At 38.2% G+C, this 22,248-nt stretch overlaps 1 protein-coding gene and 1 long non-coding RNA gene across 6 annotated transcripts in view; both read right to left on the reverse strand.

The window, feature by feature from the left end:
* The window catches only part of DOCK3 (dedicator of cytokinesis 3), a 589,066-nt gene that overhangs the window by 460,518 nt on the left and 106,300 nt on the right, over positions 1-22,248 (reverse strand). The window lies entirely within an intron of this gene.
* Positions 15,118-19,839, reverse strand: LOC144382573 (uncharacterized). Its single transcript, XR_013449757.1, has 2 exons — positions 19,636-19,839; positions 15,118-18,261 (listed from the first exon to the last, which is right to left on the reverse strand). It is a non-coding gene; the product is annotated as an uncharacterized LOC144382573 (long non-coding RNA).

Here is a 22,248-nt window from a genome sequence, read left to right on the forward strand (position 1 = left end):
TCGTTGCAAATGGCAAGATCTTATTCCTTTTGATGGCTGCATAATATTCCATTGTATATATATACCACATCTTCTTTATCCATTCATCTGTTGATGGACATCTTGGCTCTTTCCACAGTTTGGCTATTGTGGACATTGCTGCTATAAACATCGGGGTGCACGTAGCCTTTCGGATCCCTACTTTTGTATCTTTGGGGTAAATACCCAGTAGTGCAATTGATGGGTTGCTGGAGTGGAGGGTGGGGTGGGAGGGATGGGGTGACTGGGTGATGGACACTGGGGAGGGTATGTGTTCTGGTAAGCGCTGTGAATTGTGCAAGACTGTTGAATCTCAGATCTGTACCTCTGAAACAAATAATGCAATATATGTTAAGAAAGAAAAAAAGAAGAAGAATGTAGCAGAGGGGAAGAATGAAGGGGGGGAAATCGGAGGGGGAGAAGAACCATGAGAGACAATGGACTCTGAAAAACAAACTGAGGGTTCTAGAGGGGAGGGGGTTGGGAGGATGGGTTAGCCTGGTGATGGGTATTGAGGAGGGCACATTCTGCATGGAGCACTGGGTGTTATGCACAAACAATGAATCATGGAACACTATATCTAAAACTAATGATGTAATGTATGGGGATTAACATAACAATAAAAAAAATTAAAAAAAAAAGAAAGCTGGGGTAGCAATTCTTATATCAGACAAATAAGATTTTAAACTAAAGTCGGTAATGAGACACAAAAGGACACTATATCATTCTTAAAGGGTCTATCCCACAAGAAGATCTAACAATTGTAAATATCTATGCCCCCAACATGGGAGCAGCCATCTACATAAGCCAACTGTTAACCAAAATAAAGAGTCATATTGATAACAATACATTAATTGTAGGAGACCTCAAGACTCCACTCTCAGCAATGGACAGATCATCTAAGCAGAAAATCAACAAGGAAACAAGAGCTTTGAATGATACATTGGACCAGATGGACCTCATAGATATTTACAGAACATTCCACCCTAAAACAACAGAATACTCATTCTTCTCGAGCGCACACGGAACTTTCTCCAGAATAGACCATATACTGGGTCACAAATCAGGTCTCAACCGATACCAAAAGATTGAGATTATTCCCTGCATATTCTCAGACCACAATGCTCTAAAACTGGAACTCAATCACAAAAAAAAGTTTGGCAGAAATTCACACACTTGGAAGCTAAAGACCACTCTGCTCAAGAATGTTTGGGTCAACCAGGAAATCAAAGAAGAACTTAAACAATTCATGGAAATCAATGAGAATGAAAACACATCAGTCCAAAACCTATGGGATACTGCAAAGGCGGTCCTAAGGGGGAAATACATAGCCACCCAAGCCTCACTCAAAAAAATAGAAAAATCCCGAATTCACCAACTAACTCTACACCTTAAAGAACTAGAGAAAAAGCAACAAACGACGCCTAAGCCACGCATTAGAAGAGAAATAATTAAATTAGAGCAGAAATCAATGAATTACAAACCAGAAACACAGTAGATCAGATCAACGAAACTAGAAGTTGGTTCTTTGAAAGAATTAATAAGATCGATAAACCACTGGCCAGACTTATCCAAAAGAAAAGAGAAAGGACCCAAATTAATAAAATTATGAATGAAAGGGGAGAGATCACGACTAACACCAAGGAAATAGAAACAATTATTAGAAATTATTATCAACAACTATATGCCAAAAACTGAGCAATCTGGATGAAATGGAGGCCTTCCTGGAAACCTATAAGCTGCCAAGACTGAAACAGGAAGAAACTGACAACCTGAATAGGCCAATAACCAGTAACGAGATTGAAGCAGTGATCAAAAACCTCCCAAAAAGGGGCGCCTGGGTGGCTCAGTCATTAAGCGTCTGCCTTCGGCTCAGGTCATGGTCCTGGGGTCCTGGGATCGAGCCCCGCATCGGGCTCCCTGCTCAGTGGAGAGCCTGCTTCTCCCTCTCCCACTCCCCCTGCTTGTGTTCCCTCTCTCACTGTGTCTCTCTCTGTCAAATAAATAAATAAAATCTCTTAAAAAAATAAATTAAAAATAAAATTAAAAAAAAACCCTCCCAAAAAACAAGAATCCAGGACCTGATGGATTCCCTGGGGAATTCTACCTTTAAACATTCAAAGAAGAAATAATACCTATTCTACTGAAGCTGTTGCAAAAAACAGAAACAGAAGGAAAACTTCCAAACTCATTCTATGAGGCCAGCATTACCTTAATCTCCAAACCAGGCAAAGACCCCATCAAAAAGGAGAATTTCAGACCGACATCCCTGATGAATATGGATTCCAAAATCCTCAACAAAATCCTAGCTAATATGATTTTAAAAGGATCATCCACCACGACCAAGTGGGATTTATCCCCGGGATGCAAGGGTGGTTCAACATTCGCAAATCAATGTGATAGAACACGTTAATAAGAGGAGGGAGAAGAACCATATGGTCCTGTCAATTGATGCAGAAAAAGCATTTGACAAAATACAACATCCTTTCCTGATTAAAACTCTTCAGAGTATAGGGATAGAGGGAACATTCCTCAAGTTCATAAAATCCATCTATAAAAAACCCACAGCGAATATCATCCTCAATGGGGAAAAGCTGAGAGCCTTTCCCTTAAGATCAGGAACACGTCAAGGGTGCCCACTCTCACCACTGTTGTTCAACATAGTACTAGAAGTCCTAGCAACAGCAATCACACAACAAAAAGAAATAAAAGGTATCCAAATTGGCAAAGAAGAAGCCAAACTCTCTCTTTTCGCAGACGACACGACACTTTATGTGGAAAACCCAAAAGACTCCACCCCCAAATTACTAGAACTCATCCAGCAATTCAGTAATGTGGCAGGATACAAAATCAATGCACAGAATTCAGTTGCTTTCTTATACACTAACAACGCAACTGTAGAAAGAGAAATTAGACAAACGATTCCATTTACAATAGCACCAAAAACCATAAGATACCTCGGAATAAACCTAACCAAAGAGGTAAAGGATCTATACTCTAGGAACTACAAAACACTCATGAAAGAAATTGAAGAAGACACAAAAAGATGGAAAAATATTCCATGCACATGGATCGGAAGAATAAACATTGTTAAAATGTCTATGCTACCCAGAGCAATCTATACCTTCAATGCCATCCCGATCAAAATTCCAATGACATTTTTCAAAGTGCTGGAACAAACAATCCTAAAATTTGCATGGAATCAGAAAAGACCCCGAATTGCCAAGGAAATGTTGAAAAAGAAAAACAAAGCTGGGGGCATCAGGTTGCCCGATTTCAAGCTATATTACAAAGTTGTGATCACCAAGACAGCATGGTACTGGCACAAAAACAGACATACAGACCAATGGAACAGAATAGAGAACCCAGATATGGACCCTCAACTCTATGGTCAAATAATCTTTGACAAAGCAGGAAAAAACATGCAATGGAAAAAAGACAGTCTCTTCAATAAATGGTGCTGGGAAAATTGGACAGCCACATGCAGAAGAATGAAACTCGACCATTCTCTAACACCACTCACAAAGATAAACTCAAAGTGGATGAAAGACCTCAATGTGAGACAGGAATCCATCAAAATCCTAGAGGAGAACATAGGCAGGAACCTCTTTGACATCGCCCACAGCAACTTCTTTCAAGATACATCTCCAAAAGCTAGTGAAACAAAAGCAAAAATGAACTTTTGGGACTTCATCAAGATAAAAAGTTTCTGCACAGCAAAGGAAACAGTCAACAAAACAAAGAGGCAACCCACAGAATGGGAGAAGATATTTCCAAATGACACTACAGATAAAGGGCTGGTATCCAAGATCTATAAAGAACTTCTCAAACTCAACACCCAAAAAACAAATAATCAAGTCAAAAAGTGGGCAGAAGATATGAAAAGACACTTCTCTGAAGAAGACATACAAATGGCTAAGAGACACATGAAAAAATGTTCATCATCATTAGTCATCAGGGAAATCCAAATCAAAACCACATTGAGATACCACCTTACACCAGTTAGAATGGCCAAAATGGACAGGGAAAGAAACAACAAATGTTGGAGAGGTTGTGGAGAAAGGGGAACCCTCTTACACTGTTGGTGGGAATGCAAGTGGGTACAGCCACTTTGGAAAACAGTGTGGAGGTGCCTCAAAAATTTAAAAATAAAGCTACCCTATGACCCAGCAATTGCACTACTGGGTATTTACCCCAAAGACACAGATGTAGTGAAAAGAAGGGCCATATGCACCCCAATGTTCATAGCAGCAATGTCCACAGTAGCCAAACTGTGGAAAGAGCCAAGATGCCCTTCAACAGATGAATGGATAAAGAAGATGTGGTCCATATATACAATGGAATATTACTCAGCCATCAGAAAGGATGAATACCCAACTTTTACATCAACATGGATGGGACTGGAGGAGATGATGCTAAGTGAAATAAGTCAAGCAGAGAAAGTCAATTAGGTTTCACTTATTTGTGGAACATAAGGAATAGTATGGAGGACATAAGGAGAAGGAAGGGAAAAATGGGGGGGGTGGAATTGGAGGGAGAGATGAACCATGAGAGACTATGGACCTGAGAAACAAACAGGGTTTTAGAGGGGAGGGGGGAGGGGGGATTGGTTAGCCCGGTGATGGGTATTAAGGAGGGCATGTACTGCATGGACCACTGGGTGTTATACGAAAACAATGGATCATGGATCACTACATCAAAAACTAATGATGTATTGTATGGTGACTAACATAACATAATAAAATTTTAAAAAAAAATAAAAAAATAAAAAAATAAACTCTAGGGTGACCACTACAAATAAAATACTTTAAAGCCAACAAGCTAATAGAGGAAAATACCTAGAATAATCAAAATGTTAGGTTAATAAGGCATGCAAGAAAGGATAAGTAATACAATAAGGCACAAAGACCAAGGTGATAGCCTTAAACCTAACTAAATAAATAATTAAATCAACTACATATAGACTAAATAATCCAGACTGTCAGAATAAATAAAAATAACCCCCCCACTACATGCTATTTATATACTATACACATATTTAAACATAAGAATACATGAAAGTTAAAAGAATAGTTGACTTCCACATGGCCCTAGAATAATGGCAGGCACTGAATCCACATAGCCTCCAAAAAGACATATAAAAGATCAAAAAAGAGGGTATAAAGCCATATAGAGGGTATAAAGCTTTATCAAGCCATATAAAATCAATGTCTTCAACATTACTGTCAGAGAATACTATGGACTTCAAACTACATTTATGCAGTGAAAAATTCTGTATTACAACAGAGGTAACTCTAATGCTCCTGCCACTACTAGATAGCTCTTCACTGCCATATCTCCAAAGGGTACCTTCCTCCTACTTACCTATTTCCCCTCTAGATGCCACTTCTTTTTCACACAGACTCTTCAGATTACTCTGTGCACTCTACCCACAGACTTACTGTGGTAGAATGAGTATTCTCAGCTGTACAGGCAGCAGAGTATGGAGCAGAGTAGGAACTTTGTCAAAAACAAGTCAAGTACATGTAAAATTCTCGGGCAAGCTCAACTGGTCATTCTGTCCTCAGATTTAAAAAGCAGTATAATGGCAGCAAGGAAGATGGTAAAACAGCCTTCAATAGGTCTGTCTCTGTCTTAAGTCACACAGCTCTAATTTATCCTGATTACTTTCTACATCTGGTATTCACTTGTCATCCTATCACCCTTTATATTCATCCTGGGGATTACCTTTCTTTTTTTTTTATGTTATGTTAGTCACCATACAATACATCATTAGTTTTTGATGTAGTGATCCACGCTTGTTTTCGTGTAACAATCCTGGGGATTACCTTTATTTTTTTTTTTTTTTTTTTTTTTTAAAGATTTTATTTATTTATTTGACAGACAGAGAGAGCGAGAGCAGGAACACAAGCAGGGGGAGTGGGAGAGGGAGAAGCAGGCTTCCTGCCGAGAAGGGAGCCCGATGTGGGACTCGATCCCAGGACCCTGGGATCATGACCTGAGCCGAAGGCAGACGCTTAACGACTGAGCCACCCAGGCGCCCTCCTGGGGATTACCTTTAAAAGTCTCTCCTGTGCTGGTTTCTCCTGATTCTTGAATCCCGTATCTTTCCATTCTTTAACTTACTGCTTTATTCTACAGGAATACATCCCCTCAGAGCTTCATGAGTAAAGTTATATAGGAGGACAACTGATAATTTTCATGTCAGAAAATTTATTTCGTATACTCTCATATTCAATTCATAGTTTGGCTGAATTATAAAATTCTAGGTTATAAATCATTTTCCATCAACATTTTGAAGACACCACTCCACTGTCTTCCATAGTTAAAGTCCAGTCCTTTGTATATACCATACTCTTTTCTATCTTTGAATGTTGGCTGAATCTTCTTGGTCCCAATATTCTGAAATTTCACAATGATATGTGTCTATTTTCTTTCATTTGTGTTAGGTACTTGCTGGGTCCTTTCAATATGGAAAGCCATGTCATTCCATTCTGGAAAATTTTCCTGAGTTATTTCATAGCTGATTTCTATTCTCCAGTTTCTTTCCTCTGTGTTTCTGAACCTCCACCAAATGATGTACCTCTTGAAGCTGACCTTGAATTGCCTTATATTCTCTAATCTTCCATGACTTGTACTTTTGTTCTACTTTCTGGGAAATTTCTTCAACTTTATCTTCCAACCCTTCTACTGAGATTTTTCATTACTGCTACCATGCTTTTAATTTCCAAGAACTCCTTTCTGTTGTCTAATGTTCCCTTTTAATAGCATCCTGTTCTAGTTTGAAGGATGCAATGTCTTTCTCTCTGAGGAAATTATTCATAAGGCTTGTTTTCTAAGTTTTCTTCACCCTATGTAGTCTCTTTCCTATGAGTTTCTTTTTCTTTTCTTTTTTGTTTTTTTTGGGGGGGGGGAAGGAGAAGAGCCATCTTTCATTTTAGAGGCATCTTCAAATACCTGGTATCATTGGTTGTCTGCTCATATTTAAAAGAAAGGAAATAAAAAGTTAACTGGAATCTCTAAATGCATGGGTGAATCTTGCTGACCTTATGATTCACTGTTTGGAGATCTGGCTACCATTTGTTGTGAAAATCCTGATAGCAGGGTATCAACTGGGGTCTAGTCAGGAGACAAAAACCAATCTTTCAAACAGGAAAACATTTATTATTTAAAAAATCATTAAATAGGTAAAAGATAGTAAATGACTAAAATGTAAAAGGGAACTCTTAAGATATAACCAAGGTAGCAACTACGAAAAGATATTGCAACCTTTAAAGCTAAGTGAAAATCAAACAAGAAAAAAAGCTTAGTAACTTACAGAACAGATTCCAAAAACCTAAGATACTGATCTCTGATGAAATGGTGGGCTACTGCAGAAACAAGATATTCACTGCTACAGTGAGAATTTCTGGAGGCCACTCACCAAAACCAAGACTGCTGCTTGCCATGGAAAATACTGTAGGGACCAACTGCCTGCAGAGCATTTTCTAAAGGGATAAAATAAAAACAGGAAGAACGAAGTCCCTTCTTCATCCTCCAGGCAAGCAGTCTTCCTATAGTGCCTCTTTACTGGCAGAACCTAACAAAGATTCAGCTGGCAAAGAAGAAACGTGGTCTGCAGAGTCTCCAGCTCTAGCATCATAATAAAGGGGTAAAGAAGGGGGGGTTCAAAACTCAGAGACAGTAAGTCAATAACTGGCACAATCAACATCTTTAAGTCCCTCATCTTGCCCTATTCAGACTGTCCGGAAAGAGTCCTCTAATCTGTTTTGGAAGGTAAAGGTCTGGCTGCCAGGATTTCGAGAGCCAAGTGGGAGATGACTAGAAGTTTCTTTTTTTTTTTTTTTTTTTTTTTTTTTTTTTAAAGATTTTATTTATTTATTTGAGAGAGAGAGAATGAGAGAGAGCACATGAGAGGGGGGAGGGTCAGAGGGAGAAGCAGACTCCCTGCTGAGCAGGGAGCCCGATGCGGGACTCGATCCAGGGACTCCAGGATCATGACCTGAGCCGAAGGCAGTCGCTTAATCAACTGAGCCACCCAGGCGCCCCATGACTAGAAGTTTCTATATTCAGTATTCAGTAGGCATGTTGTCACTTAATCCCCAGTTTTCAATACAAAGCCTATCTCCTATGGAACTGTGCATGAAGTCTCCCAATCCACAGATACTTTATTTATCCTCCACCAAAAATGAGCCTCAAAACTTCTACTAGGATGGCACAACTGACCTTGGTTTCATTTCAGGTCATGATCTCAGGGTCGTAAGATCAAGCCCCGCATCCAGCTCTATGCTTAACACCGAGTCTGCTTCGTACTCTCTCCTCCTCTCCCTTTTCCGTCCCCCACTGCATGCATGCTCTAATAAATAAATCTTTAAAAAAATTAAAAAAAAACTTCTACAAGGATGAGGGAGGAGCTGCCACCAAATGAGATGAAGTAAGGGAGAAGATCTATATAATTTCATCCTCATTTCCAAAAGTACCTGGTTCTGTAATTCCTATGTCTTTTGAGGATCTGCAGTATTAATAAGGTTGGTTCCCAGCTATTCCTACTATACATGCTTGGGATTCAGCTACCTTGGGTATGGTAAGTCATAATTTCCACTCTTCCAAGGCCACTTGGCTTGTTTTTGTGGGTGTGTTGCAATTTTTAAGCCCCTATACTTTCACTCTGTAGTGTTTCAGAAAGAAGCAAAATCAAATTGATACTCCACTGTAACCCAAAAATTCTAATTCTTTTCAACATGGTAGCAAATTTTCATCCTTTTAGAGTTTGTAAGAATACTTTGAAGGGCATTCCAAATACTTTTTGAAAAAAGCTCATTACTAGAATAATTATATAATCTACCAATGTGACTTCTCTAAGCAGAATTCATCTAGATGTATATGCCGTAACATTTGTTTTTAAACTGTTTATAAATTTATGGTCACATTTAATAATAAGCAAAAGAATGATTAAAAAGACTAAAGACTTGAGGCACCTGAGTGGTGCAGTCAGTTAAGCATCCATCCAACTCTTGGTTTCAGCTCATGATCTCACAGTCCTGAGATCAAGCACAATGGCAGGCTCCACGCTCGGCGTAGAGTCTGCTTCTGTCTCTCTCCCTCTCCCTCTGCCCCTCCCCACCACATTCTAATAAATAAAAATAAATTCATTAAAAAAATAAAGACCTGACAGGCACCTGGGTGGCTCAGTCGGTTAAGCGTCTGCCTTTGGCTCAGGTTGTGATCCTGGGGTCCTGGGATCAAGCCCCGCACCTAAGCAGGGAGCCTGCTTCTCCCTCTGCCTCTGCCCTTCCACCCTGCTCATTCTCTCTCTCTCTCACTCTCCAATAAATAAAATCTTTTTATTTTTTATTTTTATTTTTTAAAAGATTTTATTTATTTGAGAGAGAGAGAACACAAGCCGAGGCTGGGGGAGGGCAGAGGGAGAGGGGGAAGCAGACTCTCCGTTGAGTAGGGAGCCAGACATAGGGCTTGATCCCAGGACCCTGAAATCATGTCTTGAGCAGAGGCAGATGCTTAACTGACTGAGCCACCCAGGCACCCCATAAATAAAATCTTAAAAAAAAAAAAAAGACCCACCACAAAAAAGGATAAAGATCTGATTCAAAGACCCATGATCTTTTCTCAGTCCTAGTAGTAGTACCCAAACTGCAACAGAAAAACTATGAAGAATACCATCCAGCACATCTGAACATAAACTGTGCTTTTCCTGCTAAAAGCTCAAACTTCACCTATCGGCCTAAAATGTCCATGGAAAAAATAGCTATCTTGCATATATTATAGAGGGGAACCTGAGGCATCACAAGGTCATGCTGTCATAAATCATCCACAACAGATCTAGAAGCAGAACCATGGTCTCCCAAGATCCACTCCATTTATTCTCTCCACAAAACCAATGGCGTATCCTAATGAAGGTACACTAGGAAATAGCAGTGAATAGGTAGAAAATGAGACTACAAAGAGAAGAGATAGAACAGTTTGACGTGCCTGGGCCATTCCAAAGGTCATATGAAACTTAGATTATCAACATTATTCTGAAACCTTGACAAATTTGATTTCAAGTATATACACAAAACTACAAAAAAAACTTACAATCCTCCTCTGTCCACCACACACCCAAGGGAGGCAAATACATACCTACTTAAACTTCAAACCCTGAAGCTTCTTTTCTATAGCCCAAAGTATATTACTAACTTAACAAACTCTCATGCAATAATCCATGAATGAAACCTTCCTGGTGACCAGAAAACTACCTCTATTGTTCAAATGTCCAAAAACAGAAAACCTCATAAATACATCTATTAAGTGTTTATTTGTTCATTTATGAAAGTAACCATTTGGAGAAACAGCAAGCCCCACACAACCCAACAGACTTTAGAAATGGATCTCCAGAAATAGTTGTTTTTCCAAAACTAGAGTCTCCATGAATTCCAAATAGCTTACTCAGAGCAGAAGCAGAATCCTTTCTGCCACATACCACCTATGTTCCCTTCACTCTCTTAAGCTTCAGTTTCCTCAACTAAATATGGAGGTAGTAATGTTTCAAAGGTCATTTTGAGCATCAGCTGAAATAATGAATGTATAATATCTATCACTATTTCCTAGAACATGGTAGGCAGAGAGCAAATGAGTCTTATGAAACTCTTATTTACTTTTAAACATTAACTTAAGTTGCAAACATAATGAAAAATCTGCCAAAGGCATTTAAAAGAGCAGGGTTAAGTGTTTAGAGCTATATATTATATAAATGTACGATAAGTACTGTGATTTGAAATTCTATGACAATTTTCATACATAAAATAATTTCTTAAGGTGAACAGAAATAAAATCTTTTTATAGTTAAAAGGAGACCTTCTTATCAGAAAGAGGCAAATTTTCCTATCCATAAAATCTCATGAAAACATAAGTTTTTGGGGCGCCTGGGTGGCTCAGTCAGTTAAGCATCTGTCTTTGGCTCAGGTCATGATCCCAGGATCCTGGGATCAAGCCCTGCATCAGGCTCCTTGCTCAGCGGGGAGTCTGCTTCTCCCTCTCCCTCTGCTGCTCCCCCTGCTTGTGCTCTGTCAAATAAATAAATAAAATCTTTTAAAAAAATAAGCTTTTATTTTTTTTCAAGTTTTTATTTAAATTCTAGTTAGTTAACATTTAGCAATATTGGTTTCAGGAGTAGAATTTAGTGATTTATCACTTACATATAATACCCAGTGCTCATCACAAATGCCCTCCTTAATACCCATCACCCATTTAGCCCATCCCCCCACCCACCTCCCCTCCAGCAACCTCAGTTTGTTCTCTATAGTTAAGAGTCTTTTATGGTTTACCTCCCTCTTTTTTTTCTTTACCCTTTGTTCATCTCTTTTGTTTCTTAAATTCCACATATGAGTGAAATCATATGGTATTTGTCCTTCTCTAATTCATTTCTCTTAGCATTATACTCTCTAGCTCCACCCACGTCATTACAAATGGCAAGATTTCATTCTTTTTGTTAAGTAATATTTGACCATATATAGATAACACTTCTTCTTTATCCATTCATCAGTTGATGGACATTTGGGCTCTTTCCCATAATTTGCCTATTGCTGAAAATGCTATCAACATCAGGGTATATTTGTTTATCCTTTGGGTAAATACCTAACAGTGCAACTGTTGGGTCATAGGGTAATTCTATTCTTAACTTTTTGAGGAAACTCCATACTTTTCCAGAGTGGCTACACCAGCTGGCATTCCCACCAACAATGTAAGAGGGTTCCCCTTTCTCTGCATCAGCCATTCTGACAGGTGTGAGGTGGTATCTCATCATAGTTTTGATTTGTGTTTCCTTGATGATGAGTGATGTTGAGCACCTTTTCATGTGTCTTTTAGTCATCTATATGCCTTCTTTGGAAGGTTGTCTATTCATGTCTTCTGTCCATTTCTTAATTGGATTATTTATTTTTTGGGTGTTGAGTTTGATAAGTGGACAGCACATGCAGAAGAATGAAATTGGACCACTTTCTTACACTATACACAAAAATAAATTCAAAATGGATGAAAGACTTAAATGTGAGACAGGAAGCCATCAAAATCCTAAACAAAAACATAGGCAGCAACCCCTTTGACCCAGGCCCTAGCAACTTCTTACTAGACATGTCTCTTAAGGCAGGGGAAAACAAAAAAATGAACTATTGAGACTTTATCAAGAGAAGAACCTTCCGCACAGCGAAGGAAACAATCAACAAAACTAAAAGGCAACCTATGGAATGGGAGAAGATACTTGCAAATGACATATCGATAAAGGGTTAGTATCCAAAAACTTAAATTTTTAAATGCCATTAGAAAGTGGCAGTGAGAAACCTCCATACTGTTTTCCAGAATGGTTGTACCAGCTTGCATTCCCACCAACAGTGCAAGAGGGTTCCCCTTTCTCCACATCCTCCCCAACATTTATTGTCCCCTGTCTTGTTAATTTTAGCTATTCTAACTGGGGGCTATGGTGGTATCTCATTATGGTTTTGATTTTTATTTCCCTGATGGCTAGTGATGTTGAGCATATTTTCATGTGTCTGTTAGCCATTTTTATGTCTTCTTTGGAGAAGTATCTGTTCATATCCTCTGCCCATCTTTTGACTGTGTCATTTGTTTTTTGAGTGTTGAGTTTGAAAAGTTCTTTATATATCTTGGATATCAGCCCTTTATCTGTAATGTCATTTGCAAATATCTTCTCCCATTCCATGGGCTGCCTCTTAATTTTGTTGACTGCTTCCTTTGCTGTGCAGAAGCTTTTTATCTTGATGAAGTCCCAAAAGTTCATTTTTGCTTTTGTTTCACTTATCTTTGGAGACGTGTCTTGAAAGAAGTCACTGTGGCTGATGTCGAAGAGGTTACTGCCTATGTTCTTCTCTAAGATTTTGATGGATTCCAGTCTCACATCAAGGTCTTTCATCCATTTTGAGTTTATCTTTGTGTATGGTGTAAGGGAATGGTCCAGTTTCGTTCTTTTACATGTAGCTGTCCAATTTTCCCAGTACCACTTACTGAAGAGGCTGTCTTTTTTCCATTGGATATTTTTTCCTGATTTGTCAAAGATTAGTTGACCATAGAGTTGTGGAAGTGTTCTTACAGAAAAGCCAGAATCAATTTTAGGGCTAAGGACAGCAAAGGAATAGGCAGCTAAGTCAAATCAGAATAAGATAATGAGAAAGGGGATAGAAGACAGAAATGTTCAAGGTAAAATGGAAGCTGGAATTGAGTGAGAAATCTACAGCACAAGTACCTACAAGACCCAAAGTCAAAGCAGGCTATGGATCATGAATCTAGATAGTAAAACAGGGCATGAATAAGATGGCTTCAGAGAACTATACAGACAACAAATCAGCAAACAGACACAATGTGGATAACTGACATGAGTCTTCCAGCACAAAGCATATGTCATAAGCAATAAACACTGTCTCAATAATGAAGCCAGAAAATTTTCTTACACACTTTCATTTATAAGCATGAGCCCAGGAATTTAAGTGGAATTCCTAACTTAGAGGGGATGTAATGAAAACAGAGTACCTACCTAGGCTCTTAAAACAATTAGATTCTGACATTATTTATGACAGGGAAAATGATGTTATTAACCAACCAAAATCAAGTAATATTCTGAGGCCACCTGACTGCTCTCACAAAATAATTTCTAAATAAAAATTCTAAATCTAAATTCTAAGTCAAAACCACAGTAAGATATTATCTCACACCTGTTAGGATGGCTATCATCAAAAAGACAAGAAATAACAAATGCTGACAAGGATGTGGAGAAAAGGGAGCCCTGGTGCACTGTTAATGGGAATGTAAATTGGTACAGCCACTAAGGAAAACAGTATGGAAGTTCCTCAAGAACTTAAAACTAGATACCTCTTTTCCCATGTTCATTGCAGCATTATTCACAATTACCAAGACAAAGAAACAACCTAGGCATTCATCAGTGGATGAATGGACAAAGAAAAGGTGATATATGTATATATAAATTATATATTTTAAATATATGTCAAATATTAATTCCAGAGAAACAAATGGTAATACAAGATATAATAATATACCATATAGATCAGCCATGAATTAACCATAGTAATAAAAAAACAAATACTAATTTAATTAACAAGGATGCTAAGTATATTGGAAGAAGTCAGAAGCATGTTTGTGTATGTTTGGGATGGGAAAGGATAACAGAGCTAAAGTCTTATCTTCTGTTGCAGAGTAAATACATAAGAATAAAATGGAGGGACGCTTGGGTGGCTCAGTCGTTAAGTGTCTGCCTTCAGCTCAGGTCATGGTCCCAGGGTCCTGGGATCAAGCCCCGCATCGGGCTCCCTGCTCAGCGGGAAGCCTGCTTCTCCCCCTCCCACTCCCCCTGCTTGTGTTCCCTCTCTCGCTGTGTCTCTCTCTGTCAAATAAATAAATAAAATCTTTAAAAAAAAAAAAGAATAAAATGGAAAAAATCAGGGGCGCCTGGGTGGCTCAGTTGCTTAAGCATCTACCTTTGGCTCAGGTCCTGGGATTGAGCCTTGAGTCAGGCTCCCTGCTCAATGGGAAGTCTGCTTCTCCCTCTCCCTCTGATCCTCCCACCTGCTCATGCTCTTGCTCTGTCTCTCTCAAATAAATAATCTTTAAAAAAAAAAAAAATAGAAAAAACTGGGGCACCTGGGTGGCTCAGTCAGTTAAGAGATCCTACCTTCGGCTCAGGTCATGAGCCCAGCGTCCTGGGATGGAGCCCTGCATCAGGCTCCCTGCTCAGTGGGGAGCCTGCTTCTCCCTCTTCCTCTGCCTGCCACTCTCCCTGCTTGTGCTCTCTCACACTCTCTGTGTCAAATAAAACCTTTTTTAAAAATGGAAAAGAGTGGGGCACCTGGGTGGCTCAGTCGTTAAGCGTCTGCCTTCGGCTTGGGTCATGATCCCATGGTCCTGGGATCGAGCCCCAAATCAGGCTCTCTGCTCGGCGGGAAGTCTGCTTCTCCCTCTCCCAGTCCCCCTCCCACTCCCCCTGCTTGTGTTCCCTCTCTCACTGTGTGTCTCTCTGTCAAAAAAAATAAATATTTTAAAAAAAGGAAAAGATTAAGAAATAGAAATATAAGCATGTTATTTTTCATGTTGTTTTATTTTATTGCTTTTTTTTACATTTTCCAGCTTTATTGAGCTGTAATTGACATATAACAGTGTATAAGTTTAAGGTGTACAACATTACACCTTTGATACACTTTGATTTGATACACATATACTGCAAAATTATTACCTCCATAGGGCAACTAGCTAACACTTCCATCAGGTCACATAATTACCATTTCTTTTTTGTAGTGACATTTGAGATCTACTCTTAGCAACTTTGAAGTATGTAATACAGTATTATTAACTATAATCACATGTTGTACATTAGATCCCATAATTTATTTCACTAACATTCTCTTGTTGGTAGACATTTAGGATGTTATCAATTTTTTGCTACTACACACAATGCTGTAGGTGTCTTCATGTGTACATATGCAAAAGTTTCTCCAGATCAATAAACTCAAGTATTTTTTTTAGCATGGCCCAGATTTAGAAATAGATTTTATTTCACAATCCCATACACATAAAATCGAAGCAAATCTCATGAAGAAAAAAATTTAATGATGCTACATGCAATTGTGCCAGTTACCAATTGACTACCCCTCAGCACCAAATCTACCCTTCTCTATCCTGTTTTTTAATAATGGAATTGAGCCCTATGATGGTTAATCTTATGGTTCAACCTGACTGGGTCACCCAGTGCCCAGATTTTTGTTAAATATTTTTCTGGGTGTGTATGTGAGACTTTCTGGATCATACTGACATTTTTTATTGGTAAACTGAGTAAAGCAGATTGTCTTCCCCAATGTAAGTGGGCCTTATCCAATTTACTGAACGCTTGAATACAACAAATAAGTGGAGTAAGAGAGATTTCACTTTCTCTGCCAATTTTCAAGCGAGGACACTGGCCTTCTCCTGCCTTCAGGCTTGGACTCAGACTGGAACTTATATCATCAGCTCTCCTGGTTCTCAGGCCTTCTGAATCTGACTAGAACATTGGCTCTCTTAGGTTTCTAGCTTGCCAATTGCAGATCTTGGGACTTCTTAGACTCCATAATCATGTAAACCAATTTCTTGTAATAAATATATACATAAACTTAATGTATCTCCTACTGGTTCTGTTTTTCTGGTAATCCCAAACTAATATAAACCATATCAACATTTCTTTTTTGCCAACTCACCCAGCATTAAGCTTTGTCAATAAAGGGTACTAATGGGACACTGCAAGGCCATAGCAGAAAGAAGGAGCTTCCCCTTCTTGGTTCTGATGCACTGCTATGTTACTTCAGCACCCTTGCCAGGTGATTGGCATGCTGGAGGCCCTCCATACCCTCTGGCAATTTTCTTCACCACTGACAGTCTACAGGTTCCTATGGCAGCCATGACCTTTTCCAAAAGGATCTGAATCTTTGCCTTGAGGCAGAGAATGTTCTTTTAAATTCTTAGTTCCTTGCTTGCTGGCTCCTTCTCAGTAGTTGTTGACTTTTACACCTGCTATTTCTATACCCTTTGAATGTTTTTAACCCCTTTTAGTAATTCCTTTTTATCAGTTAACATTTATATTAAATATTCCCTATTCAAATTATTACTATAAATGGATTGTAACTGATAGAGCAACATACTCTTGACATTTTTTATTAATGCTGATAGTGAGCACTAAATGGAATTTGTAACCCACTAATGATTGATGAGGATAGCTTTAAAAACACTTCTCTAAGGTATAAACTTAGGAGTTAAACTGCTAAATCACAGGATATGCACATCTAACATCACAAGATACCCCCAGTGTATAAGCATTCCCACTGAAACATATCTGGGCCAACATTTGGATATGTCAGACATTTTAGTGGCTCTTTTGTTCAACATATTTTTTAGATGCAACCATGTTGTTGCATCTCTACACTTTTCATAAAATTTTTTACCAAGTCCTTTTATTTTTTTAATTTTTTTATTGATAGGTAACATTTTTTTAAATTTTATTATGTTATGTCACCATACATCATTAGTTTTTGATGTAGTGATCCACGATTCATTGTTTTCTTATAACACCCTGTGCTCAAAGCAGTACGTGCCCTCCTTAATACCCATCACCGGGCTAACCCTTCCCCCAAACCCCCTCCCCTCTAAAACCCTCAGTTTGTTTCTCAGAGTCCATAGTCTCTCATGGTTCATCTCTCCCTCCAATTCCCCCCCTTCATTTTTCCCTTCCTTCTCCTAATGTCCTCCATGCTATTCCTTATGTTCCACAAATAAGTGAAACCATATAATTGACTTTCTCTGCTTGACTTATTTCACTTAGCATAATGTGTACATCCATGTTGATGTAAAAGTTGGGTATTCATCCTTTCTGATGGCTGAGTAATATTCCATTGTATATATGGACCACATCTTCTTTATCCATTCATCTGTTGAAGGGCATCTCGGCTCTTTCCACAGTTTGGCTATTGCGGGCATTGCTGCTATGAACATTGGGGTACATATGGCCCTTCTTTTCACTACATCTGTGTACTTGTGGTAAATACCCAGGAGTGCAATTGCTGGGTCATAGGTAGCTCTATTTTTAAATTTTTGAGGAACCTCCACACTGTTTTCCAAAGTGGCTGTACCAACTTGCATTCCCACCAACAGTGTAAGACAGTTCCCTTTCTCCACAACCTCTCCGACATTTGTTGTTTCTTGCCCTGTCAATTTTTGCCATTCTAACTGGTGTAAGGTGGTATCTCAATGTGGTTTTGATTTGAATTTCCCTGATGGCTAATGATGATGAACATTTTTTCATGTGTCCATTAGCCAGCCATTTGTATGTCTTCCTTGGAAAAGTGTCTGTTCATGTCTTCTGCCCATTTTTTGACTTGATTATTTGTTTTTTGGGTGTTGAGTTTGAGAAGTTCTTTATAGATCTTGGATACCAGCCCTTTATCTGTAGTGTAATTTGCAAATATCTTCTCCCGTTCTGTGGGTTGCCTCTTTGTTTTGTTGACTGTTTCCTTTGCTGTGCAGAAGCTTTTTATCTTGATGAAGTCCCGAAAGTTCATTTTTGCTTTTCTTTCACTAGCCTTTGGAGATAAAACTTGAAAGAAGTTACTGTGGCCGATGTCAAAGTCTCTAACACCATACACAAAGATAAACTCAAAATGGATGAAAGACCTCAATGTGAGACAGGAATTCATCAAAATCCTAGAGGAGAACACAGGCAGTAACCTCTTTGATATGTAATATTCATAAGTGTACAAATCATTAGTTTACAGCTAAGTAAATTTTCAAAGAATATACAACTGTATGCCCACCACTCAGATAAGTAAAATATTAACAGCATCCCAAATGCCACTTCTGTGTCTTTTAGTCATTAACACACACACACCCTTAAATTGAATGTGCTACAGAAAGGAAAATGGATTAATTGTTACTACACACAACAATATCACAGATACAATCTTAGCAAAAGAAGCCAGACAGAAGAGTGGTTATTTAACCACTATTCTGATAAATATCACCAGTTATTAGTTTTACCTGATTTGGTACTTTATGTGCACAGGACCATAACAGCATGAACTCTTACATCTGACTTCTGTCAAGAGAGATCTGTGATATTCATCTGTATTATTGTATGTAGTAATTCATTCATTTTCCTTTCTGTGTCACATTCAATTGTATGAATATACCATAATTTATTTACTGCTGATGAATATGTGTTTCTTTTCCAGTTTGGTTTGCGCAATTATGAATAAAGCTTTTACTAACATCTTATACATGAATTTTGCTGTTGGATTCATACCTATGAGTAGATTTGCTGGATCATCAGATATGTGTACATTCAACTTTAGTTAATAGTGCCAAACACTTTTCCAAACTGGTTATCCCATCTCCTCTCCCACCAGCAGTGTTTGAAAGTAACAGTTGTTCTACATCCTTACCAGCACTTGGTATTGCCAGTGTTTTCAATTTTAGTCATTCCAGTGGCTGTGTTGTGTTATCACACTGTAGTTTTAATTTGTATTTCCCTGCTGAATGAAATTAAACACCTTTCCGAATGTTTATGAGCCACTGGAATATATGTTTTGTGAGGAGCCTAATCAAGATTTCTGCTCATTTTTCTATTGGAGTATCTTATTTTTGATTTCTAGTAGATCTCTATATACTCTAAATACAAGTCCTTCATCAAACATCTCTCTCTGTGACTTGCCTTTTTTCTCTCCTTAATGTCTTCTGAACAGATCTTCATTTTAATACAGTACAACTTACCAATCTTTTCCTTTATGGTTAGTGCTTTTGTCTTCCCCAAGGTCAAGAAGAATCTTTGTTTACCCCAAGGTCAAGAAAAATATTTTCCTATGTTTCCTTCAAGGTACATTATGGTTTTACATTTCACATTTAGGTAGCATCCATCTGGAACTGTGTTTGGGGCAAATACTATGAGGTAGAGATCAATATTCGTTGCTTTCAATATTGACACAATACCATTTATTGAATAGACTATCATTTTTTATTCCAGGTGGCCCTGTATCACCTCTTGCAAAGGATATCATTTCCCCAGTGCACTGCAATTTTTACCTTTTTCATATATCACTGGACGATATACATGATGGTCTGTTTCTGGACTCTGTATTCTGTTTCATTATTCTGTCTTGCCCCAAAACCACAATGTCTTCATTTATAATAAATCTTCATATCTGGTAGCATAAATCTTCTACTTTATTGCCTTCTTCATGATTGTCTTGGCTATTTATAACCTTTTGCCTTTTCATATAAATGTTGGAATCGGCTGTTCAATATCCATACAAAAAAAAAAGAAAAAAACCTGATGGATTTTTATTGGATTGCATTAAACCAAGATCAATTTGGGAAGAATGGACATCTTAAGACAGTAAGTTTTTCAATCTATATACATGGTATATCTTTCCATTTATTTAGATTTTCCTTAATTTCTATCAACAATGTTTTTGTAGATTTTAATGTACGTGTCTTACATTTTTTATTAGTTTTGCTTCTAGGCATTTATTGTTTGTGATACTATATAAATAGCATTGTTTCTTTAATTCATTTTCTAGTTCTTAGTTGCAAATACATACAAAATAATATATATTTAAAATATTGATACTGTAGCCATCATATTTTTAAGTTCCCATATTTATTCCCAGTTATTTTTTATAGAATCTATTGGATGTTCTATATATACAATTATATCACACACAAATGATAGTTTCAATCTTATATTTCCATTCTTTATGTATTTTATTTTTTTTTAAGATTTTATTTATTTATTTGACAGAAAGACACAGCAAGAGAAGGAACACAAGTAGGGGGAGTGGGAGAGGGAGAAGCAGGCTCCAGACTGAGCAAGGAGCCTGAGCCGAAGGCAGACGCTTAACGACTGAGCCATCCAGGCACCCCTATGTATTTTATTTTTCTTACCACACTAGCTAGTACTGCCAGTATAATGTTCAATACACATGATTATAACAGGTCTCCTTGTCTCATTTTTAGATCTCAGTGGGAAATTTTTCAATATTTTACAATTGGATAATGATATTTGCTGTAGGCTTTTTAGCAGGTATCCTTTACCAGATAAAGAGAATTCCCCTCTATTACTTTGCTAAAAATTTTTATCCTGAAGGGGTATTGATTTATATTTCTGTTTTAAGAAAATATTGAATGAGTACTGCACTAGAGCTCCCTTTCCAGAAAAGTGCACTCCCAAACTTACATAATTCCTGGGTCATGGTAGGTTACACTTAATTCCATATCCATCTTAAGAGCAGGAAAGTGGATCAGAGCTCCATTTACATGGCATTGTCTCCATGCCCACATAGCAACATTTCCATTCTATTATGTAACTTGAGATGCCTTTTAGTCCTGCTGAACTGCCAGCCTAGGCTGCCCAGGTTCTTACCCATGGTATCAATTTTGCTTTTGTCAATACTCTGATTTTATGTGATTTCTCCCTAACTTTATTTTTTCCATATATCTTGTTGATCTGAGTGCATGATTTTTTAAAGATTTATTTATTCATTTTAGAGACAGAGGAGGGGCAAAGGGAGAGGGAGAGAGATTTTTTTATTTTTTTATTAACATATAATGTATTATTTGTTTCAGGGGTACAGGTCTTTGATTCATCAGTCTTAAACAATTAACAGCGCTCACCATAGTACATACCCTCCCCAATGACCATCACCCAGCCACCCATCCTTCCCACCCCCCTCCACTCCAGCAACCCTCAGTTTGTTTCCTGAGATTAAGAGTATCTTATGCTTTGTCTCCCTCTCTGGTTACGTCTTTTTTCATTTTTCCCTCGCTTCCCCTATGATCCTCTATCTTGTTTCTCAAAATCCTCATATCTGTGAGATCATATGATACTTATCTTTCTCCGATAGACTTCTTTCGCTTACCATAACCCACTCTAGTTCCATCCACGTCATTGCAAATGGCAAGATTTCATTTTTTTTATGGAAGCATAATATTCCATTGAATATACCACATCTTTATCTGTTCATCTTTTGGTGAACATCTACGCTCTTTCCATACTTTGGCTATTCTGGACAATGCTACTATAAACACTGGGATGCAGGTTCCGTTTCAGATCACTACATTTGTATCTTTGGGGTAAATACCCAGTGGTGCAATTGCTGGGTTGTAAGGTAGCTTTATTTTCAACTTTTTGAGGAACCTCCATACTGTTTTCCAGAGTGGCTGCATCAGCTTGCATTCCCACCAACAGTGTAGGAGGGTTCCCCTTTCTCTGCATCCTCGCCAACATCTATCATTTCCTGACTTGTTAATTTTACCCATTCTGACTGGTGTGAGGTGGTATCGCACTGAGGTTTTGATTTGGATTTCCCTGATGCCGAGTGATGTTGAGCACTTTTTCATATGTCTGTTGGCCATTTGGATGTCTTCTTTGCAGAAATGTCTCTTCATGTGTTCTGCCCATTTCCTGACTGGATTAGTTGTTCTTTGGGTGTTCAGTTTCATAAGTTCTTTATAGATTTTGGATACTAGCCCTTTATCTGATATGTCATTTGCAAATATCTTCTCCCATTCTGTCAGTTGTCTTTTGGTTTTGTTGACTGTTTCCTTTGCTGTGCAAAAAGCTTTTTATCTTGATGAAGTCCCTATAGTTCATTTTTGCCCTTGCTTCCCTTGCCTTTGGCGATGTTTCTAGGAAGA

This window comes from Halichoerus grypus, chromosome 1 (assembly GCF_964656455.1).
Source record: "Halichoerus grypus chromosome 1, mHalGry1.hap1.1, whole genome shotgun sequence".
Lineage (NCBI taxonomy): Eukaryota > Metazoa > Chordata > Mammalia > Carnivora > Phocidae > Halichoerus > Halichoerus grypus.